Below are 25,335 nucleotides of genomic sequence, written 5' to 3' on the forward strand. Positions count from 1 at the left end.
AATAATTTTGAAGCTCGTCATTGCATATTAGTATTGGTAAAAATAAACACTTTTGCCTGAATTTCAATACACCGTAAAAAAGGGGTTTTCAAAGAATAATCTTGTGCCATATTTTATCGAACTTTGTCACCAATATTACTTATTTATTTTATTATTTAAACTATCAACATTATATAATATTTTAAACAGAAAATACTTAGTTCGATCATTAAAGCATAAGTTCCTTAATATTATTAATAAACTGTAAATCTATTTCTTGAATTATTTCTGACTTTTTTCTCAATATTTCAAATTCCTGCTTTTTCAAGATTTTCAGGTAACTCAATATATACTAGATCATTATACTAAACTTTTACTCATTTAAATTGGCAGTTATATGATGTCATCACCAAAATCTTTTATTAAAACACACATTTTCTTCCGGTGTACTTCTGTACAATTTTTCACTTTTTAGTTGTTGAAAAGTTATAATTCAATCCATACTATTATTTAATCGTAAATATCATCCTTGTGTCATTCATTTTCAAGAGAAGCGCAATTAACAGTTTGATATCTTCCAAATCGTCTCCCACAAACCAACAATTGTTAGCAGCAGAGTTACCTCTCATTGTTCCAGGAACAAAACTCTTTCTTTTATTTGCTAGGCAGGGTGTTTAGGAGAGTAAGGATGGACATACTGACCATGATGGAGAAGCACTGTCTCCCTAATCAAATTTCTCTCTCTGCCTCTCAAGAAGGAACAAAGATTTAGAATAGGAAGAAAGTTTCCCAACGAATAGCATTTAGCTTTCCTCGGAATTTCTGCTTTCTTTGGATTTTTTCTTCCGTTCTTTCCTATTGCAAAAATTACTGTTGAATGCAAGATCTTATCAGAAAGATAATACCTTTTTTCATTCTATTTTTACATTAAATTAAATGCGATATATAAGTGCAGTATAATCATTCCATAAATGTTGAGTTCAGGAAAATGATTTAATTTTCTTTAAATTAAATAGACATGCAATTTTTTTTCATTAGAAGTATAAAATATTATTTTATTTCAATTTTAAAATTTTTATAAGTATTTTTTATCCCTTTTATTATTATAAATAACTTGTAAATGTCAAATATCGATTAAAAAATATTACGTTAGAGAAATAACAGATTTTAATTTCATTGGAAATAAGTCAGAACTTATTTTTTTTTCTATTTTAAATGGTGATCTGCATAATTCTCATGCCAGATATTAATTATGCTTAATAAAATTCGCCTTTTTTTCTAATAATTATTACATTATTTCTCAAATAATTATTTCCAACATATAAAAAAAGTTCTTAATTAAAAAATAATATATACGTAATTATTTTCCTTTAAACAATGGGGCCTAATGTTATGGATAAAAGAAAATTTGAAGTAATTCACGTGATGAATTCTATTAAATTTGAACAATGCTGGATATTTTTATAAATATCATATTCGTTTTATTTCTGCATAAGAATTTATCTTGAGTTATTTATTTCAATATATATCAATCCTCTTCATCCAACCTATTTACTCTGAGTTAAAAAATATGTAATAAAATTAATATTGAATAATTCTCACTTCATTCTCTCGTACCAGTACAATCAATATTTTAAAATGCATATATAAATAAATTTCTGCACTATAAATAAGCATAATAAATAGGAAGCATATTTTTTTAACTTTTTTCAATAATATGAAATCTTTCAGAAGCGCTAATAGAGGGGATTTCTAAATCAGTATCAAATAAATTAAACATATAACCAAAATGCGGATAAAAGGTAAACTATTTCAAGGTAAACTAGAGAGGAAAACTTATACGTATTTTTTGCTTTTGATAATTCAATAAAATCATAAACAGAAATATATTTGTAACATTATCATTATCCATAGTACTATTGCTCATATCGTCGTAAAAAATAAGACAAATGGATACATCAACAAATGGAAGCTGTGAAATTAATTTTCTTGATAACATTGATAATGAGGAAAGAACAAATGCTATTAGATATGGGATTAGAGGTCGTCATTATATGATTATGTTTATAAAGATTAATGAAAATGCCTTCTCTTTATCTCTAAGTTCTGGAAATATTTACTCAGAATTTCGTGAATAGTTACCAGGAGTTCATAGATACGTCGTTATATAAATATTATACCTTGTTAATCTACTGGTAATATGTGGAGGATTGTTTGCGTAATGGATATACTTTTATATACAATAATAAAAAAGTTACAGTGAATGAAAATACGAAACGGAAATGAAAATTCCAATTTATAAATTTTCGATATAACTTCAGTGATATTGAAGCATTTATACAAGTATGGCATCAGTTTGCAAATCCCGGCATCGTAGAAACGTCATCGGCACATAAGAAATTGTCATCAAATTTCTGATTAACGAGGACCCCCCTCCCCTTAACGGCTACAAACATGAATGCTTGAGAGAGATGGTTCTGACGTTCATGGTGAGTTCTGATAAGCATCAAGATCTATTTAGTGTATTTATTGTTGAAAATTAATCAATATTTAGTAGCTAGTATTAGTAAAAATTATTAAAAGGAAATGGTATTTTATTAATTTTATTTCCACAATATTATTTTTTTAAAGTTCAACTGTGTGTTAAATAATAGTTAAAATTATTTTTATATAGTATTAAATTTATTATAAGGCTTCTATTTTTAAATTAAACTGAAAGTGGAAAAAATTGAGTTGTGATGAATTTTTAGAATATAAAACAGTAAATTTTATTCATGTTAGCGTTAATAAATGACAAATCATTTATCCCTTCGAAATTGTTCCAAAGGGCATGATTTATGTAAATGGATTATATCTTTGGACTCATTTCCATTTGACAATCATAAAACTTTTAAACAAACAATCACTAAAATTCACTTTTTTTAAAAAGAAATATCAATTGAAATTAACGTGTCGTTGCTTGATATTTTCAAAAACGGTATATATTAATAATATTATGCTTAATACTGAGTAATAAAATATTTGTAAATAGATACACTTTTAGAGTGTATCTATCTATTATATATATATATATATATATATATATTGATTAAAATGTAGCATGGAAATAGATAGCTTTTATATGCGTATGTATCTCATAGATTTTTTTTAAATTCTAAATTAGCAACATTTTACATTTTCTGTCCTCGGGATATACTGTACTAACACCTTTATTTCTGAGTTTTCAAGAAAGTGCATTAAGAACAGATAAGGCCATGCTGTTTTAAGAAAGGCGTTAAAAGAAAACAGTCCGGAACATATTCCAACAAAAACAAAAACAAAACTTGGAAAGACTATTTACGAACTTTTATGTGTCTTGATCTATAATATAAGGCGCCTTTATTCCCTCTAAATAACCTGTAAAATCCTTAAAAGCGTTAGTTACCTGCCTAAAGGTAGTCAGAAATTTGTTAAATGCTGAAAAAGAAAAACATCATTGGAATGAAGCTTTTGCTTATAAGCATGAAGAGAATGCATGATATGTTGTTTACGCTCTGATAGCTCCTTGAATGAAATCATGTTTAAAATCTTAAGGAGACAGTGGAATTTGAAATATTTAGCAGGTAGACAAAAACATGAAGTTTTATTTTTAACGCTTCCTCATCAAAATATATGTTTATTTTCAATTAAAATAGTGTTATAAGATATATTGTTCAATAAATTGAATACTTCTAAAGCCTGGAGAAAGACACACATTTTAATTATTTTCCTCAAAATGATACTGTAATTAGATTTAAATATCTTTGAAATGTTCCAGGTGTCTTAGTTTTTCAAGAAATTAAATATAATTGAAAATATAGATTTCACTTAAATATTAAAAGAAAATTTGATATGCATTTTATATTTCGAATTTTTTTAGATAGTTAAAAGTCAATTTTAAATCCCACAAACATAAAATTCTTATGAAAGTTCAAAAAGTCTGCTTAAAAATATTTATAAAAAATGAACATTTAATTAAAATTGCGAAATCATACACAGTTTTATTCCAAATATCTTTATATTTGATAATAAGGAAAATAATACAAAACATTAAAATATTTCTCCCCTGAAATACTTTAAGAAATTTAAAAAAATATATATTTTTCTTCAAATTTAAAATAAAAATAATATTTCGTTTTAAAAAAGCTTGTTAAAAAGAAATTTGATGTATTTATTTTTTAATGCATTTGCATAAGACTTTCATAACTCTAAGTGAATAATTCGCAAAAAATGCCTTATAGAATTCACCGTCCCCTTAGAAAGGAAAGAATTTTCAAAGCTTTGATCTAAACAGCTTGTTGCAGAGTTATTACATTTGATATAAATATGCTTTGGAGTATAATAAAAGTCACTAAATGAAATTTTCTAAGGATTTAATTAGAATTTTAATAAATTAAAATGTTTCTCAAAGAAATTTTATTAAGAATTTAATTAGAATTTAAACTAATTAAATTTGATGGAAATGTTCGAATTTATCCTCGACATACTTTAAAAATATTATTCGATTAAACTAAATTGTAATCAAATATACATTATAATCAAAAATTCACTTTAAAACTAAAAAAAATAAATTATTTTTAATTATTCTTATTGAGTAGTTGTGTAATTACAATCCTGAATCGTGGCTATTTTAATATAAACGTTTTCATACTTTTCCAGAATATATTTTATTCTTTAATTGAATTGCATTCTTTTTAATCGTATATTTAATTGTGAGATTCCCTTCCATTTTTGAAAGAAAACGGAAGAAAGATTCTGCTTATTACCTGCGACGTACCCAAGAAGAATAAGGAAATGAAGTTACATTTCCGTAAAAGACAATGTGATGTTTGATGATATATTAACATTTCGAAATATATCACATCATTAGAAAACAAAGAAAACTTAATAACTAGAACAGGAGTAGGGCAATTAAAATAATACCTTTCCTGTCGGCCATAAATAATACTTAAATGCGTTTTGTTATGAGAAACATGATTATTAAGTTGTGCATAGTTTAATTAAATGAAAATATACATCTCCAAAATTCTAGACTGGTTCTCAAAGGCAATTAGTGTCATAAGAATTGCAACAAAAGTATATAATAATTTTTAAATCTTATATTTCAAAATATCACCTCGTCAAATAATTTCAAGGGTTCTACAACACAACTATATATGAATGATTTGAAAATGATTTTTTCCCCTGTAAATGTGAATTTCAAGAGAAACACTGTTTACTATTTACTCTTTCAAAGAAGAAATTTTAGAAATCCTAATTCTACAGGGAGAACCTTCCGCATTTTAGAAGAAAAATATATTTGAATTCAACATTTCTATCTGGTTGAAATGAAGAATGTACAGAAGAAAACAATCTCCTAAAATTTTTAGTTTTATTTTGTCATTCTCAAAATATCCTTTCCTCATTTTAAAAAGGAAAATCCTCCTTCAAATATTTTTTTCAGCTCAAGGTAAAACAAAAGTTGAAAGAAGAGAAATGTTCTAGAATGCATTATAGTAAGATGCAAAGAATTTTCCTGAACAATTTTCAATGGGTATCGTTAAGAGTTTAAAGAGTTATAGAAAATAATTTCAGCTTAAAGCTGTTAGACATTCAGTAAATATGAATTTTCAATATGAAATAATTTAACGTCTGCAGGTAATGTTTAGAAATGTATGAAGGGATATTAAGCATATTATGATTTTTAAGCTTATTTCTTTAAATTATTTATTTCTTTAAAATTTTTCTTCACTTCTGCATCCAATTTACCTTATATTAAATATCTTACACAAATATGGCAATCTGTTTTTTACGGCATCATACTTTCTTTATATCTGTATATTATACATTTATTTTTTTATTTATTTTACTAAGTATCTAGAGCTAAATGTTAGAAAACTAATTAAAATCCTAATTAAATGTAAATCTATACTTATAATAAAGCTCAATGTGTGTGTGTGTGTGTGTGTGTGTGTGTGTTGGCGCTCTACAGGCCAGGTCATTTGACATACAGCTATCAAATTTGGTACATGTATACCTTAGAGGTCGGGAATGTGCACCTGGGGTCCCTTTTTTTGAAATTTTAATTAGAATTTTAATTATTAATTAAAAACTAACTTTCCCGTCAAAAAAATCTTTCATTTTCCCCACCGCCAACTTTTCCGCCAAAAACATCTTCCATTTTCGCCATCGCCAAATGAGTAATTCTTCCGGGGTTTTTTTCTCCCAACAGTAATGAGCCTAGGGTTAGTATTTTTCGGCGGATTATTTCAAACGATTCTGTTTATTTTCTTAATGTTTGATGCATTTAAAATTAACATTGTTAATTAATCGATCCTTCAGATTCATTCTGAAGAACTTTTGAATAAAAATAAAACAGAATAAAGGAAATTAAAAATTTCTAATCCGCATAGCGTTACCCCAACTGGCGTAGAAAAAAAATCACGTATTTGCGTTACGTAACTGGCGTTGAAAATTCACGCATGCGCTTTGTGTTCTGAATTTCGCATTGTGTTGACGAATTATTATCAACCGATGCGGACTGGATTTAAATTTTTTTTAGGTTCGTTGCATGTTTTTGTAATTAAAATGTATTTATGTTAGTTATATATTTTTTGTATATGCTTATAGTTTTAAGTGCATCGTTTTTTAAGTAGTTTTTTTAAAACCTCTTTTAAACCGTCTATTTTAAACGATTCGTTTCATTTTCTTAGTGTTTGATGCATTTAAAAGTAAACATTGTTAATGAATCGATCTGCTCATGATGAATCTAAGAAAATTTTGTTGACAAATTCTTGAGATAATACGTAAATTGAAAAGGATATTCTTTAGTGCCCATAAAGTTTAAACGCTGAGTGACTCTATTTTCATAAATCAGATTATGAAAAAATTCTTTGTTTCACAAAAAAATATTATTATATTAATTGCAGATTAATTCTTTCCACTTTAATTTAAAACATAAATTCTACGGGTGTTAACAGAAAATTAGAGAGATACATATTACGTTATGACTGAAGGCCTTTATAATATTATGAGTGAATTATATGACTATCAAAATTTGAAGTTTTAAAATATTTTGATGAAGAAGCTATTAAAGTAGAAATTGCATAAAATATTTAAATATAAAAATTTTAACGAGCATTAAGATTGGCGAACCGGTTGGTCGACAAATTCTTGAGATATTACATAAATTAAGAAAGATATTTTTTAGTTCCCATAAGGTTTAAATGCTCAGTGACTCTGTTTTCGTTAATCATGTTATTAAAAAAATTAACATTTATTGACGAACACGAACACACTGATATTCACCGTTACTCTGATTAGATATTATAAAATCTGAATAGATAAACATAAACGTGTAAACAGCTGTGCGCCGGTTTCTATGGCAACACAGCTGGAAAGGGAAAAGAAGTTTCCGAAGAAAATTCACGCATGCGCATTGTTCTGATTGTTGTCATGACAACCACTTTCAACAGACGATTTAAATTATTTTTAGGTGAGTTACATGCTTTTGTAAGTAAATTGTATTTATGTTAGTTATATATTTTTTGTATATGCTTATAGTTTTAAGTACATCGTTTTTAAGTAATTTTTTTTAACCTGTTTTCAATGATTTAAATTATTTTTAGGTTAGTTGCATGCTTTTGTAATTAAATTGTACTTATGTTAGTTATATATTTTTTTTGTATATGCTTATAGTTTTAATTACATCGTTTTTTAAGTAGTTTTTTTAAACCTGTTTTAGACCGATTATTTTAAACGATTCATTTTATTTTCTTAGTGTTTGATGCATTTAAAAGTAAACATTGTTCATTAATCGATCTGTTCATGATGAATCTGCGAAAATTTTGTTGACAAATTCTTGAGATATTACATAAATTAAGAAAGATATTCTTTAGTGCCCATAAAGTTTAAACGCTCAGTGACTCTATTATCAGTAATCATATTATTAAAAAAAATGCTTTGTTTCAGTAAAAAATATTATTATATTAATTGTAGATGAATCATTTACACTTTAATTTAAAGCATAAATTCTACGAGGGGTAACAGAAAATTAGAGAGATACATATCACGTTATGACTGAAGGCCTTTATAATATTATGAGTGAATTATATGACTATCAAAATTTGAAGTTTTAAAATATTTTGCTGAAGAATCTATTAAAGTTGGAATTGCATAAAATATTTAATTATTAAAATTTTAACGAACATTAAGATTGGCGAACCGGCTGGTCGCCAAAGGCGGCTAGTCATAAATAATTTCAAAAGAGATATTTAGAATAAAAATATTTTATTGACAACAAATGTCCAGATAGAATCTGTTAGATTCGACAAAGTATTTAATATATTCCAGCTACATATATATATATATATATATATATATATATATATATATATATATACAGTACACACACACCACACACACACATATATATATATAGGCATAGACAAAGGGGATATGCCTATATATGTTTATATCTTATATGCCTACAGGAGGTTTTTCTGCGGCAACGTTTGGAATTGTTATTATCCGAAAAGGATTTTCATACAATTTTTAAAATCAGAAAAATACATTTGCTAAGACTAATTACACTAATTAATTTATGATATAATGTTTCTTTTATTTAATATTTTATGAATTCTTTTTTAATACAACAAAAAATATTTTGAATTAATGTTAGTCAAACTCCAAAGTTTTGAAGTGACTTGCCTGCATGTTATTATTCTACTAACTATACTTTTCTCAGGAAAAAAAAAATCTTTTTCAAAATGATTTTGGTGACACGAAATAATAATGTTCCATCAATTAATCTGTATTATTTTAGTCACGTTTCTCTTCATTCTAAGCATTGCAAAAAATAATTACCAAAACTTAAAAACAAAACAAAAAAACTAAGCTTTGTTTTAACTACTAAAGCTAAGTTTTGTTAAGCTTAAGAACAAAACAACAATAATCTCACTTCGTACTGACTATAAAGATAAATGTGTTTATATGTATATTTAAGCTCTGCAGATCAAGCCGCTCAATCTACAATCACTAAATTTGAGGCATATATACTTTGCATGGTGGACCTGTGCAATTTGATGCATTAATTTTTTTTTTATTAGTTCAAAATTAAATTTTAATCTGGAGCTTATCTATCATAATAACTGAAAATATAATTACATTTTTTTATTATTTTTTATTTTTTTTTTACATTGTTTCAAAATTTTAGCCGTTTTTTTACCATTTCAACCATTAGTTAATGATACAATTTTATTGGTTGTGTAATTTTTCTGATTTTTAAAAATATTTTTAAAACATTTCTTTCAGTTAATTTTTAAAAACCGAATATATTATCACCCCGGAATTCATAATGTTTTCGTTGTTTCTGCAAACAATTAATACCATGAATTTCTCCCATTGTTGGAGACTAAGGAATAAGAATTCTGTTTAACATTTGTAAATTTTAAGAGATGAATAAAAACGGAAGCTGTAGTATCGGGAAAATTCGAAGATAGATTTCATTTTTAATGAGACTATGATGTCGAGAGGCCGTGGAAGGATCCTCCTAAAGGCGGTTCATCCACTCGGAACAGAGCACATACAAGACTGCTAAAATATCAAGGATTTGATAGCAAGTTGATGCTTGAAAAATATTTTGTTGGCAAAGTCATGGACATGGTCTAAATGCTTTAATTAAAATTAAATGCTACTAATAACGAATTTACTAGTTCATTCTCTAGATCTTTTTATAATATTTTCCTGGTTTAGTAAGCAAATTACACATTTGAGATTGGGAAACATGCACATAAAAATTGCGCGTAATCAAGTATAAACATCTTTACAAATATAAGCTTACACTATAAGCTACCAGCTTGCACTTTTGTTGAAATACGAATGAGATTTAAACCTGAAGAAGAATATTCAATTATTACCCTGCAATGATTTAATGTACTACACTGATACAGAATAAAGCAAAACTTTGAAATTAAAATCATAAAATAATTGCTAAATAAGTGAATATTGAAAAATTGAAATAAAATCCAACAAGTTTACAAAAACTAACAATATGAGATCATTTCTTACATAGATTCTTACAAGAAACAGACTATATATCTGATTTTTTTTAAATTCATGAATTATTATCAGAAAATCCAGAACTATTCAGACATGATAATATTTTTATATACCAAAAAACAGTTTTAGGACTTAGCATTCCCGCACATTACTTTTCTCTCAAGTTCCATTTCCTAATTCATCGTGCATACATGTTTTAATTTAAAAATTGATAATGCATCTGAGGACTTTCACTTTTATGAATAACAGAAAATGAAGAAAGCAGCGTCGTCGTCAAAATTGCTGTGCTTAAGCTATTAATACTGGCCATGAAAGTGCACATTGTTCTAATTGCCTGGATTCCATCATTTTCCCCGTTGCCTTTTAAAAATCAGGGTTCTAAATTAATTGGTACATGTAACGAATTTTAACTTTTTTAACACGCGATTACGTAAAACAGATTAGGAGGTATGTTAGCAATCTAAAATTAAAAAGTGAAATCATTTAATAAAAGAATGCGAAGGTACAGAATTATAAAAAGTTTTAGTGTAGAATTTTAATACTTACATGGGTCCTACTACGAGTACAAGCCTTAAGAAGAATTACATGTGTGTTTTAGAGCGCTGAACCCTCTGTTGTCACAACATCTTTATCGTAAAAGAATAGAAGTGCAATTTCCGCAATGAAGTTTTTATGTTTTCCTTTGGCAAATATTACAAGAAGAGTCATTTTTCCAGGAAAGGAGTATGTCTTCGCTTCGAGATGTCATTATTAACTGACGGAGTTAAGCTCAATATTGCTTTTTGAACAAGGAATAATATTTTGCTTCAACATGTTTCAGATTTGTCTGGGATCCAATTTCTTTAGAGTGTTTAACTTTTGAAAGTTGCTTAAGTTCCAAGAAAATGCTTTTAAAAAATGATGGTGCAAAGTATAGTAGAAAATGGATGCATAATAAAAGATTGCTGAAGCAAAGATAGTTTTTAATAAAACAAATCATAATTTTAAACCTGAGAAAAACATTTTTTTTTCTATATAGAAATATTTATGTAATATTATTATAGATACAGAAAATACCTTCATAATATTCATTCCAGCAAAAATTGAACATGAATTAAAACTATTTACACAAATATAATTACAAAAAACCAAATTTATATCTAATGATCTTTATAAAAAGAATGGAAAAAAAGTGTAACTATCATTGTCTGAAATAGAACAAAACTACAATTTTATGAAATTATAGCAAGTGCTTATTTATTGAATAATATTCTCAAGATTTTCATTTAGGCATAAAAGAGAATGCGAATAAATAAGTTATATATATATATATATATATATATATATATTATTCCTAAGATTTAAATATAAGTATATATACATTCGATAGCTTGTATATTTTAAGATCGATGCTATAAATCAATTAATATTAATAATAAAAAGTATTTCAAAAAACTGATAATCTTTTATAGTATTAAGACTTATAAACCGGTTATTAAGAATAAAAATGGCTTTTCATAATTAACCATGAAATATATTACCTGTTTTAAAATTCCATTTCGTTCCCATATAAAATACTTGTTTTAAATTTAGTATTCATTAATATAATATTGGTATAGAATTTTCTATATAATAATATAGAAATTATAATTAAAGCTTATAGTTAATTCTATTCTAATTATGTATATACAGAAAAAAAAATTAAATTCCACAATTTATGAGAAAGTGAAAAGATTTAATTCGGCATATTGCTCTGAAATTAATTATACGTTACATAATATCCTTTTGACCTTGTATATTAAGAGCTTATCCGGACAGATTTAATTGTTCTTTTAAGCCCTGTGACTACGTTACACAATGTTATTTTGATATCTAAAGAGATTTAGTTTAACGATTCAAATTACAAAAAAAAAGATCCGTTTATGTTAATAAATTTGTGCGAGTCTAAGGAAATTTCTCTTTTGTGAAACTTTTCGTCTCCAGCTTAATTAATCTCAGTACATATGGAGGCTACTATAAGCTCAATGGTAGAGGCAAGGAGTATCATTACCTTAAATCTTTCTGGAAATTTACATTTATATTAAATAACCTTGAGAATTCCGAAGATATTTATAGCTTCAAAGTTGCTCTTTGATATACTTATCGATGTCACAATTTGAATAAAATATTTCTTGTCGATAAACATGACATTGTTGAACCACAAACGCAACCGTTCAAATGATGATTTGTCGATATATTTCCTTCAATATTTTTGTTACAAAATTTGAATTTTTGCCTTAAAACATTGGCAGATATATTTTATTCTACAAATTTCCAACTTTCATCTTTTAAAATTTTAAGAAATGAACAATTCATTTGCATTGTTTTTTATTTGAATATGATATTTTAACCTAAACATCTTTCACACGTATGTTTTGTCTTTTTGGATTTTGAAACAATCTTTGCATAAAGACAGAGAACATGTTGTAAATTATATCACCAAAAGATTTAAAAAAAACATAAGAATTTTATTAATTAAAATATTATTCAGATTCATATCCATAAATAGTTTTTTGCAGAATATTGTATTTATGATTTTTTGCATAAAAAGCACTCCTAGTGAAATGTTTCTCGTTTTTTTTAATAAGAAAATGATTTAACATGATAAAAATCTCAGATTTCTAATTATTCAAAATATATCTTATTTTTCATTTAACTAAAAAAGAAATAAGTTTTTGTGTTGCCAAAATTTTTATATTAAATGTAAATCTTTTATTTCTTTTATATTTGTTTCAAGACTATTACATGAAATACACTTTATCGTAACACATCGAGCATACATGCTTTTTTAAATGATTTATGATATGTGAATATTAAATATGAATTGCTGAATACTGATGAATAAATGCAACATATTTGTAATATGTTTTCTATAAAGTTGTTTACATGCAATGTGTGTTTATTTTCATTATCCTTTACATCAAATAGGTAAAGCATGATTATTTTTTCCTTCATGTCAAATACTTTATTTTTGATATAAATGATTCAGGACCAGTAATTATATAATGTATATCCTTCAGATTGTTCGTAGGATATTTCAGGAATGATTTGAAGTTATTTCTCTTGTTTATTAGTAATTTTTTTATTATTTTTCAATATTTTCATAGTGAAACAATTCGTCTATCTTTTGCATTCTCTTTAACAAATTAACAAGAGTAAATCCATTCACAGTTTTCAATTTCAAAGGATTGAGTTTTACGAGAACCCTATTTTGAATTTACATAATGGCTTCTTTTCTAGGTGAACTTCCTAGTCTTTAATACTAGTCGAATGACATGCATGAAGCATGAGCCTAGACGCCCCTCCATCAAACTTTCATTCCACATCCACAGTCTAGTAATCTGACATATGAATGCATATCATAATATTCATGAGAAATTGGTTCATTCAATTGGATATTCGACACGCAGCTTTTCCGTCACACACACACACAAAAAAAAAAAAAAAAAAAAAAAAAAAAACATTCCTGTCCCAATAATTTTTCTGAGAATTATGAATGGACTCAAATAAATATTTTTAAATTTTTTAATAAATATTTTTTGAAATCGGACAAAATATTTCAAATACAAGAGAGATAGGTTAGAAGAAGGAATTAAAAATATGAATCAAGAAGAAGAAGACTGAAGACACGTATTGAGTTAAGATGAAAGAAATATTATTGAAGGAAATTTTGGTAAAGTTACAATATATACGTTTACCAAATGGAAATATACTAATCAAGTTTTAAAAAATTGATTTAAAGTGATTTTAAACAATGCATAGATTCAATATCCAAAGCATAAATTGCAATAAGACGGTTATTAAAAAGATTCATGAGAAAAGAATTAAATAAATTCATACTTTACTTCGAGCATATATTTTCAATTATATTCTTAAATTGCGCGCTTAAATGCAAAATTTAAACTCGGGTATTTAATAAAAAGAACTATAGGAATTTAATATATTCCTTTTCCTTGAATTACAAATATTTGCATGGCAAATGTGAGTTTAATACATTTATTATTACATTACATTACCTAGAAAATTTAGTACATTTATTTTCGTTGGATTATTATATATATCTTTATATTATCTCCCTTTCACAACTGAATATTTTTAACTTGTTCTGAAAAAAAAAGTAAACATTTTGAAATACAAGAGAACAAAAGAATAAGACATTATAGATTTTTTTTTTATTTTTACATTGAAATAATGTAGTTGTTGTCTTCAAACAATCCAAATAAAATCATGGCAATCTCATCAAATATATATATATTTTAAAAAAGCGATTTTATTGGAAGAAAATATTTTTTTGACATTATTAAGGATATATCCAAAGAAAGAGTGGTTCTCTTTTCCTTTTAACTATGCAGACATCACTCTAGTTTTCACTTTATCACAATGAAAAATGATAATAAATTACTGCACTTTAAAAAAAAGTACTTTACTTTTATTTATTCAGTTTAGTGACAATGGTTAATCTTTAGAATAATAATTAAACAGAAATTATTTATTGTGATGACGATGCTATTAAAGATTGTTTTCTTGCTTACAGGATTTATATGTTGATTTTTTACATTTTATATCTAATTGCATTGTAAAGTCTGATAACATCTGAATATAGAACGCATTATTATATCGAAGTACTCCCAAAAATTGAAGGCATTGTTAGATTTAATTAATCCTAATAGTAGAAAGTATTGTAAGACCTAAGGACTCAGACAAAACTTTAATTTGTTGTGGCATCTTTCACTGTCCCTTTCAAAAGTTTTCAGATACTAAGCATCCCTAACAATATAAACATTTATCGTATTTGACCAATTTTCCGCAAGTTGAAAGTTTATCTCCTTCGGCAACTTCCTCTTTAAAAGTATTTTTTTTTTGCAAAGTCGTTGTAATTAAGTATTTAGTGAAGTGTCTATGGAAATTTGCAATGATTATTTATTCATGTGACCTTACTTACGATTTCAAATGCGTATTTATATTTATTTATCAGAATGCAATGATCTCTTGAATTTGTTATTTCAAACTTTTTCATATTTAATATAAAAAAATGATAGATAATTTTAGACAAATCAGAATATATATATATATATATATATATATATATATATATATATATATATATATATATATATATATATATATATATATATATATATATATATATATATATATATATATATATATATATATATATATATATATATATATATAAACAAAATTATCTAAAATAAAAATTCGCATATAAATTAAAGCAACATGGTCAATACATCCATGATTTTAAATAATTTGGGTCCTATACAATCATTATGATCATAACATAAGTTAAGATAACATAACATAAGATATTATTTTCTAATTAGATAAAATTTTCTTTAAACATAAATTTTGGAATAAACAAAGTGTTTTAATGCGAAATGGGAACAATAGCATTAAATTCTGTAAAGAGTGAAGATACTTCTTACATCGTAATAGATTTTTATCAGTTGGATATATATATATATATATATATATATATATATATATATAAATATAATTCATAAACTTAAAAAAATGGAATTGCAAAATATAATTTATTAGCATAAACTTTGATGAATAATGATCCTCAGTCTGAACTGAAACATTATACAAGATCAAATCTGATCACAAAATAATCACTTCTGATCTAAATTTCGCTAAGAAATACTGTTTTATAAGAAAAATCTATAACGTTTAATTCGCATACATTTTAACTTCAAGCAAAAAAAAAAAAAAAAAAAAAATAAAGAAAGTATATTTAAAAAAATTGCAATTTATTATTAATAAGTCATTTTCTCTGATTCTCTGTAAATTCTTAATTCTGTACTAACATAATTATTAAAGACTAATATTTTTACAGACTAATAATTTTCTGTAAATTATTAGTATGTAAATTAAGAATCTTAGAAAATTTACCTAAGTAAATTAAAATCATTTTTATGTTTAAAAATGCTGAAATTGTAAGATTTTATCAACAAAAACTGAAACCGTATTTTACATAATTTTTTTTCTGGTTCAATATATTTTCAATTTTTCCTCCGTTACTGAACAATTTTCTGTTCCACATCCATCGTTATTTTCTTTTAAATAATCTTCCATCGTTTTTCTAGCCAAGCGAAGAGCAATAAACAGTTTAGCATCTTCCGACTCATTTCTCACTAACCAGCAATTGCCAGCGGCAAAGTTGCCTCTCATTGTTCGAGAAACAAAGCTTTTCTTCTTATTTGTGAAGAAGTCCCAGAAGAGGGAGGACAAGTTTACTGATCATGGTGTAAAAGTACCTTTACCTTGATCAGATTTCTATTATTGTTTCTTAACATGGAACAAAGATTTAGAATAGAAATGCGCTTTTCAACGAGATACATTTAGGTCTTCACATCATTCAAGTTGTTGATGGAATACCTTTTATTCTTTTTTTTCTTTTCTTTTTTTTTAGATGGAAAAGTTTTGGCTGCAGACGAATGTTATTTAAGTATAACAATATTTTCCTGATACTTTCTCTGGTGAATTATGAAAGGTGATCATAAAATAACTTTAAATTTTGGAAGACAGCTGCAGATGAAATTAGTGAACGAAATCTTATCTTAAGCGTACTATGAAATTACTGGGAAGAATATTTCCCAGAATTTCAAAGAAAGTATGAAAATGTATTAAAATATTTGAATTCTTGTACATACGGAAAATAGCAAATAAAAAAAGTTTTTTCAGTGACAAGAGAAACTTACTGGTGATTATTAGTAAATTCTTTCATACAATATGTCATTCATTTCTGTATACATATTTTTTGACTCTCGGACATTCAACACAAAACCCATCTTCCCTAGGTTCATTGTAATTATTCGCTCGATTTTGTCCCAATAGCTTCAAACGTTTACATTTTAAAAACATTTTTTTTTTTTTTTTTTTTTTTTGCCGAAATAATTTTCTCGTACCTTCCACAGTGTGTAAGTGGAACATAGTTTCACTCCGTTCCTTGGAATGAATTGACGATATCTTTAAAAAAGGAATTTTCCTAGCATTACATGAAAATGCTATATTAATGTAATGGAATTTTATACGTATGCAAGTATTTCCAAAGTTGTTTCAATAATCATTGAACGAATAAATCTCATAAAGGATGCCCATTCTGACTCAGGTCCAGTAGATGATACAGAAATGTTAAAGATACTAAGAAAAATGCATCTCTGCACGCAAAGAATCATGTTTGAAGCTGTTCACTTGATAAATGTACTAATGAAAATAAACTTAAAAAGTGTAAATTTTACGCCTGGACACATTAATAGCATAAATTAAAATTATTTTTTAAATACAAACAACTTTAGAATATATAATACTTTTGAGCTAAATATGAGTAAGTTATCAAGTTCGAAATATCACTTTTTGGGACAGTATTATACTATTTCAATGACTGCCATAATGACACGCAGCTCCCCAGTTAAGTCCTAAATTTTCACCTCCCCAGTTAAGGGTTAATACTGTGAGAACACCTACATCTCTCTGATCAGACCAATTTTAGAATATGGTTTCCCAATCTATTTTTGTGCCTCAAAAGCTAACTCAACAAACTTGAAAGAGTGCAATTAAGGGCTTTAAAAATAATTGCTGGCCTTCGCAATAGCTACCCTAATGGTATTATATTATACGAGACTGATCTACCAAAGCCTTATGGGAATTTTAAGTTTGACCCTGATCGAATTCTGTTCTAGACTGATTTCTTGGCCAAGGTAAGCAAAAAGTCAAAGTTATCTGAATCTAATAGACAAATGGCTCTAGAAACTATTTATAGCATTTCATATCTGCCTCTGAAAATGTACATTGATGGAATTAAAGGAGATGCTGGAGTTTCTGGTAGAGGCGTGTACATAGAGACCCCTGGAGAAGCAACTGATATTTTGATTAGAAATCCTGACAACTGTTCTGTTTTCAGGTCCGAGCTTATTGCAATCTATAAGGGCCTTCAATATATATCGACAACTCCCCTAAACTTGTCTTCAGGGATATTTGGATTTTAACGGACATTGTCTCTATATAGCACCTATCTCCTTGGACGAAAGTTGGGGACAAGACTAGCATGAATATCTTAGACCTTATTACCAGGCTCTTTGTTGACTATTAAATCAATATAAGCTCGGACACCCTTTGAAAGTTCTCATTAAATCCTATATTCAGTCGAATATAAAATCAGCTTAATATCTTCCTCGTTTTGGAAAAATTAAATAGACAATAAATACTTAGCTTAATTTTGTGGAATCTTAATCTAATCAAAATCCGCAAAGAAACTGAAAAAAGAAATTTTGATTGATACATCGTCATTTAGAAATTATTTTTCGCATGAGGGAGATTTAATAAAATGTAAAAGGCTTTGTTTGTCATTGTCCAGCAGAAACTGTCATTTACGCATGATATTGTCCATTTAATGACACTCTACTGTGCCTTTATCAGTACCTTGATGAATAAAATTATTTATCGGGCTTCTACTTATCAGCGTGAAATTCCAGAAAAAATTGCTATGCTTTGTCGCTGCATATGTTAAGAGATTAATTCTTTGCAGTAGCAAGCTGAAAAAAGTCAAGAACTTCATATAATATTTACTGTTTGATTTTTTAAGTAAAATCAATTTTATAATTTCCTGTTTCTAACAAAGATAATCTACTGATATATATATATTTATCAATACATACCAAATTCACTTTTTTAAAGATACCATCATATAAAAAACTAAGGTAAAATAGTTATTCAGTGGATTTTGAGCATAATTTAAATGCACAATGTGTTTCATTACGATTTTAAAAATAATTGGTAGATGAAAAACATTCAAGAAAATGAGCATATATCTTTTACAACTAAGACATGTTTAAGTTTTGTTTCAAAAATTTTAATCTGTATATTCAATTTGAAACACATAATGAATATATTTTTTCAATATATATATATATATTTGAAATTTAAGGAAAGCATAATGAACATTACTCTGAAGATAAGTAATTAGTAATGACGGATATAGTTCAAAATAATAGTACATAAATTTTCAGAGAAATCTTATAACATTATTTATTTATAATATATTCAATAATTTATCATCTTACTGTTTTACAAAGCTAATTTCAACGTAATTATCAAAATGCATTAAAATTCTTTATCCAGTTCCCATTTTATAAAGATTATATAGTACAATAATTAAGCAATATTTTAACTGCAGCTTCAAATAAATGATAACAAAGAGTGTGAAATGTTATTTTCCAGTATGTAAGTAACAAAATACAATTACATATTTTACTATATTTTTGTGAAATTTCCAGCACCAAAAATTGTATCATTCAATCCTAATTCAAAGGCATATGAAATAAGTAAGTATGTACACTAGCTCTGTAAGTAAACAGTTGACAATTCTAAATGTAAAAAGAAACATTTTGAAAAACTATAAAACATATTAGGAGGAGATTCTCATATCAATTACTTTCTACAGCAAAATATTTTCTTAATTATCAGAATCAACGTGATAGTAAACCAATTTCTTCTCTTAAGATCACTAAGAAGAATGCCATTTGTTGAAAATAATGGTTTTTCTTTTCATATTCATATGAGAAAAAAAAAGATTTTTTAACTCATCCTCCGAATTTGAAAATTCATTTTACCCTTATATTGTAACATAAATATCTAAGCATCCTTTGTACCGAGCTGTAACTATTGGTTCAAGGAACAAGACAAATGGATTAATCAAATGTTGGAGGTTGTGGAATTCATTTACTTCTTCTAACAACAGTAATGGGTTCAAGGGAAAGTAACAAATGTCGTTGAGGACAAAAGATGGCATTTGGATTACAGATGGAGGCTCTGTGTGATTAGGAGCGGAGGGATTGAGGAAACTACCATGTCAGGATAAGATTATCTCAAATACCGCCTATCTAAATCAGTGAGTATTTATTCAGATACTGATTTAGGTGCTGCAGATAAGAATATTTCACACGCTAAAGACAAATTATAGTAATTATCTTTGCAATGATTTTAATAAATAATGAATATGTTATATTTCCATTGAAGTCGAATTCAAATGTGCATTCTTTATTTTCGGTTCGTCTATTTATTTTATTACACAAATAAGGAACATTTTGTGAAGGTTATTTTTCCCAGCCAAGAAACGCATGTTGATAATCTACTGAATGTGCAGAATACATTTTCATTACTCATTTGTTTGGTAAGGTAAGATATAAGATTACAAGTATTTTCTTCCTATTATGGGAATACATTTGTTTTCTTGTCAGTTCACATCGTTCATGTCGAATATCTTATCTCTCTCGTTGTGATTATTTGCCTGAGAAAAATATAACGGATAAAATGTTTTTTGTAGTACTCTTTGACTTAATTAGAATCAGACAGAAAATAAAATGCATTTTCACGCAATATTTAGCTGAACTGGAATAAGAATGAAGATAAAATGACTTTCCTAGAACTTATTGAGTGAAATGGAATTTGATAGAAGATAAAAGGCCTTTTCTAGAACTGTTGGCTGAACCCACTGATTCGAAACAGAGATAATTTTAGTCATATAAATTGCCATTGAATGTCTGCAAAAGACCAATGGATAAATTTGAATAATACGCTGGTATTATTTATTCTTAGTACTAATTTTTATAAATTTATTACGTTTGAAAATCCACAATAGATCTTAGAATATTATTTGCAATAGTATTTTATGTCATTTAGTGGTTGACTATTTACTGTAAAAATTTTCCTCCTTATAAATTAGGTTTCAATATTTCTAAACCCTTATTAAGGGTTATTTTTTTTCATGAGGATTTTATTCGTTAATATATTATTTTCACAGAAAATACCAATTACATCTAAAAATTAAATATGCTTGCGTAAATAGTAGGAATATAAGGAATCTGATAAACTTCGTTTAGCAAATTAGTTTATGACTAAAGAAAAATTTGTTACAAAAATAGTGTTTTTCTTTATAGAAATAACAGCCATACATGAAATTTTCATCCAAACTCAAATACAAAAAGTTGTGCTTAATCGAAAAAAAAAAAGATTAAAGTAAAAAGAAATTAAAATAAAATTGTATCTGATCTGTTTCGATTCCAAAAATGTGGTGATCATTTAACCTCACGAATATTTTTTACTCTTTTTATCTCTTTTTACATGGAAGCTGCTAAGACTTAAGAAATAGAACTATGTTAGATATTAAAGAGTATTTTATAACAGAGATTTATAATTGCTCTTAGTAACCTAGGTACAATGAATCCAAAGTTTTAATTCAAATATATGAAAGAAATATACCAGAAATTTAAATACGTTTAAGGGAACAATAGGCTTTGAAATAAGCAAAATCAGAAATATGAAATTTTATTTTCCTTTGTTTCACAATGAAAATACTCATTTATATTCTAATACAGAGTACTTTCGAAGGGTTTAGAGGAAAATATATACTTTCAACAAGATTTCATTTTAAACCGATATTCTAATACGATTTAAATATTTTTGCAATATTCCAGATTTCTTAATTTTCTAAGAAATAGGATAAAATTAATTTTGAAAATTTTACTTAGATACAAAAATAGATTCGAGTATTTATTTAATTCTGTGAGTATTTTTAGGCAGTTAAAAGTAAATTTTAGTTCAAAAACTGGAAAATTCTTTTGAAAATCCCGTGCATGCGCATACAAATATTTCTAAAAATTCAACTTTTAATTAGAATTACAAAATTGTACCCACTTCCATTCCACATAAATTTATAAATAAGATAATAAGAAACAATTTAAAACTGAGTTGTGGGGAATGTTTTGAAATTTCTGAAATCCATGTATCAAAAGAATATTCATTTAAAAGAATATTTTTTCGTTTTAACGATTTTTTGAAGATAATTGACATATTTATATTTTAATACCTATGCCTAAATCATTTCTTAAATCTAAGTAATAATTCTCAAAAAAGGGTGGATAGAGTTCACCTTCCCCTGAAAAGGGTTATTAAAAAGCCATCAGAGCGTTGCCTTAGAATTTTTTAAAAATAAAAATACTTTTTTGGCTGAGATTTTATTATGTCTCTTAATTAAATGCAATTTATAATTTTATTGCTTTGTTAGTCTTAAATGTAATTTCATAGTTTAAATTTAATAACTATTGGGCATTGTCTTCATCTTTAAGAATAATGCTGAAAATTGCTTTCAATTTCTAATTGGTATAGTAAAAAAATAATAAATAAAACCTATAAAGAATCAGTTACAGCAAATTTTAAATAAATCATTAATGAAATGTCCTTTTAGGAAATAAATCTTAATTTTCTTCTCAAAATGACTAGTTATAATGTTACTTATTACATTTAGATGCTGAGTAATTTGGAGAATAGTTTGATTTAAAATTATACATAAAATATGATGCTAAGAATGCGTAATTAAAGAATCATAATGCATTTAGAAATCGTAAAATGTAATAATGAAAGCTTATTATCTAGCTTTTAAAAGGCAATAAGAAAGTTTATTATCCAGCTTCAAAATGCTGTACTACAAATGAATAATACTGAACTAAATGCTCCTTAAAAATTAACTTTAATACATGTTAGTTACATTTGTTTTACAATACTTTATATGAATATTTTAATAGTGTTTAAATATTGATTTAATTCTAATTTAAAGATACATTTTCTTTTTCATTTTATTTGCATAATTATGCCTTTGTTTCCATGCAAAAAACCTATATTTATGTTCAATTATTCAATAAATGCGTCTATCTAATTTAAATCTTGGATTTATCCTAAGTTAATGAGTTTATCGTGAGTTAATTTTTTATAAAAATGTTAAATCTTGCAAGGAAATGTTGCTATGATGTTGCTTTTAATTTCAATAAAATAAAGTATGTGTTTGTTGACGTTGACACATAATTAGCATTAAGTTTAAAAGTAGGAAGTGTAAAAGAATAATGCAGACGTAATATTTCTTACAAGAATATTGAATAATTCACTTTTCATTTATTTACTTCGACACAACTTGAAGTATCCACACTGAATTTTATTAAATATTCATAGAAAAACTTAATTCATAGTAATAATATATGATGCAGCTTAAATGCAATACAGAATTGCACAATTCTTTATTCGTTTTAATATCATTTTTGAGAGTTGGCTGGATTTTAATTCAATTTAATATACTAAATATTCAGAAGTGTATTTAATTCCGAGAACTATTTACACAAATTTATTTCAGCTATATACAATCTCTGAAAATAAAACAAATAAAGCTAATCACATTTTGGTTCAATGAATTGTAATATTACAGAGGTAAAAAGAAAAATATTTGACAGCAAAAAGATAAACTATTCACATTTATTTCAAAGCATAAGATTCGTTTTCTCTTCTTTTTCCTATAAAATAATGATTTTTTTAATTCATTATTACCTATCCTTTCTATTTTATTTGTGTCTGTTTTATTACTGAAAACCATTCAATAATTTTCGAAAGTTAAATACACTAAAGAAAATTGAATTCCGTAAGCAAGAAAATTTAAAACTAAAATGAGATCTAGTTCAAAAGAAGAAATTCAACTCACTGCCATCAATTAATAATAAAATCTAAAGTCATCAGTCTTCCAAATTCTTGGTAAAATTCTTCATATGATATTCTTTCGCAAAGAAGTTGAAATTTATCTTTTGAATTGCATATTTCTTTGTTTACGAAAAGTGATATTTCATAAAAGAGCGTTCCAGTGTTTTAAGACACACTTTTGAAACTTTCAGAGTTTTCTTCCCTGTAAATAGTTAATTATATTATATTTTAAATTTTTGATTTAAAATATTTTATCACAGTGCTTTGCTCCCTATTCTATTATTTCAATTTAGATTTTTGATTTTTAGAAACTTAACATATTTCCCAAAATTATTTTCTTCAATAAAACAAAGCATAAACTAAGTTAAAATTAGGTAGCAATAATTAATTCTGAAGGCTGAATTGTAAGAGACGGCAGGATGGAAAATGACAAAAAAAGAACCAATTACAAGCATGTGTATTTGCAAGATTTGCGATATTATTTAATTAAGCAAAACAGTTTCAAATATGATGATGTTTCATTCATCTTCCATTTTAATATAATTCTCAGAATTCAAAATAAATTTTGTTATTGAAAATTTATCAGCAAATTTATACAATCTGATCCAGAACAGATCTTGATTTTTTTGTGAGAACGTTTGTGAAATGCTATGTCAAGGACGAACTTATGCAGTAAAAATATTATTATTCTCGGCTCGTGTAACGTATTGTATTTCATTTCAAGAAATTTATTCTTCAGACTACTTATTAATTATTTTTAATTATTCATTAATTAATCCATTTAGTATATTAGTTGATTTTCTGTTTAATAGTCTTTAATAGTCTTGCTAATTGTTCGGAAAACATCATACCAATTTACATTTTTTTATATCAATATGGTTTTGCGAATCTTTCATAAAGAAAAATATCAAAATAATTATCATAAATAAAGATAATTTAATGATATAAACCATTAATAATATTATCAGGCTAAACTATAAATCATAGTACGTTTAAATGAATAGTAATCTTTGAATTAGTGTTCATTCTAATGAATAATAGGGTTATTTTTAATATATGGTTTTTATGGGGTTTTTTAGTGTCTCGTAGTTTGCCCAGTAAATGCTCATTTTTCTTCTTAATACGGAATGCTACCTTTTATCAAAGACTGCTCTGGTATATGTTATGGTAACGGCTTAACAATATAATCATGAATTCCCAATTTTAAAATCGAATCACACATCATTCATGCATTATAATTGGTATTAATTCAAAAATAAATCTTGAAAATATTTTTGGCAATAGCTATGTTTAATAGTATGCACTTTTAATATGCATTCTTCATTTTAATGAACATCCAATTAAGGTTATTAAAATAGTTCTACAAATGCAGCTTATCTGATCAAATCATTACGTATTTTTTTTCCTTGTAGTTAGAATTTGAGGCAATTAATTTTATTATTGTCATTTTAAGTAACAATTGAATTTGTTTAATCAATTCACTTACTGTATCATGTTATAGAAATAAGAATGATTTGAAATCCCAAATAAATATTAATTAAAAGAGATGTCGATGCATTCAGTTGATGAATGACTTTTTAATTAATATGAGACTCGCTTAGCAACGAATTCAAACAGATCCGTTAATATGTTTACTTTTAGAATACTGTTCACCAATTAAAGAATATCATTTTCCTAAACCTTATTTAAAGGTATAAGAAATGAAGTTTTAATATAATACCTATAATGAAATAAATAATA

The sequence above is a fragment of the Argiope bruennichi genome, chromosome 4 (genome assembly GCF_947563725.1).
Source record: "Argiope bruennichi chromosome 4, qqArgBrue1.1, whole genome shotgun sequence".
Lineage (NCBI taxonomy): Eukaryota > Metazoa > Arthropoda > Arachnida > Araneae > Araneidae > Argiope > Argiope bruennichi.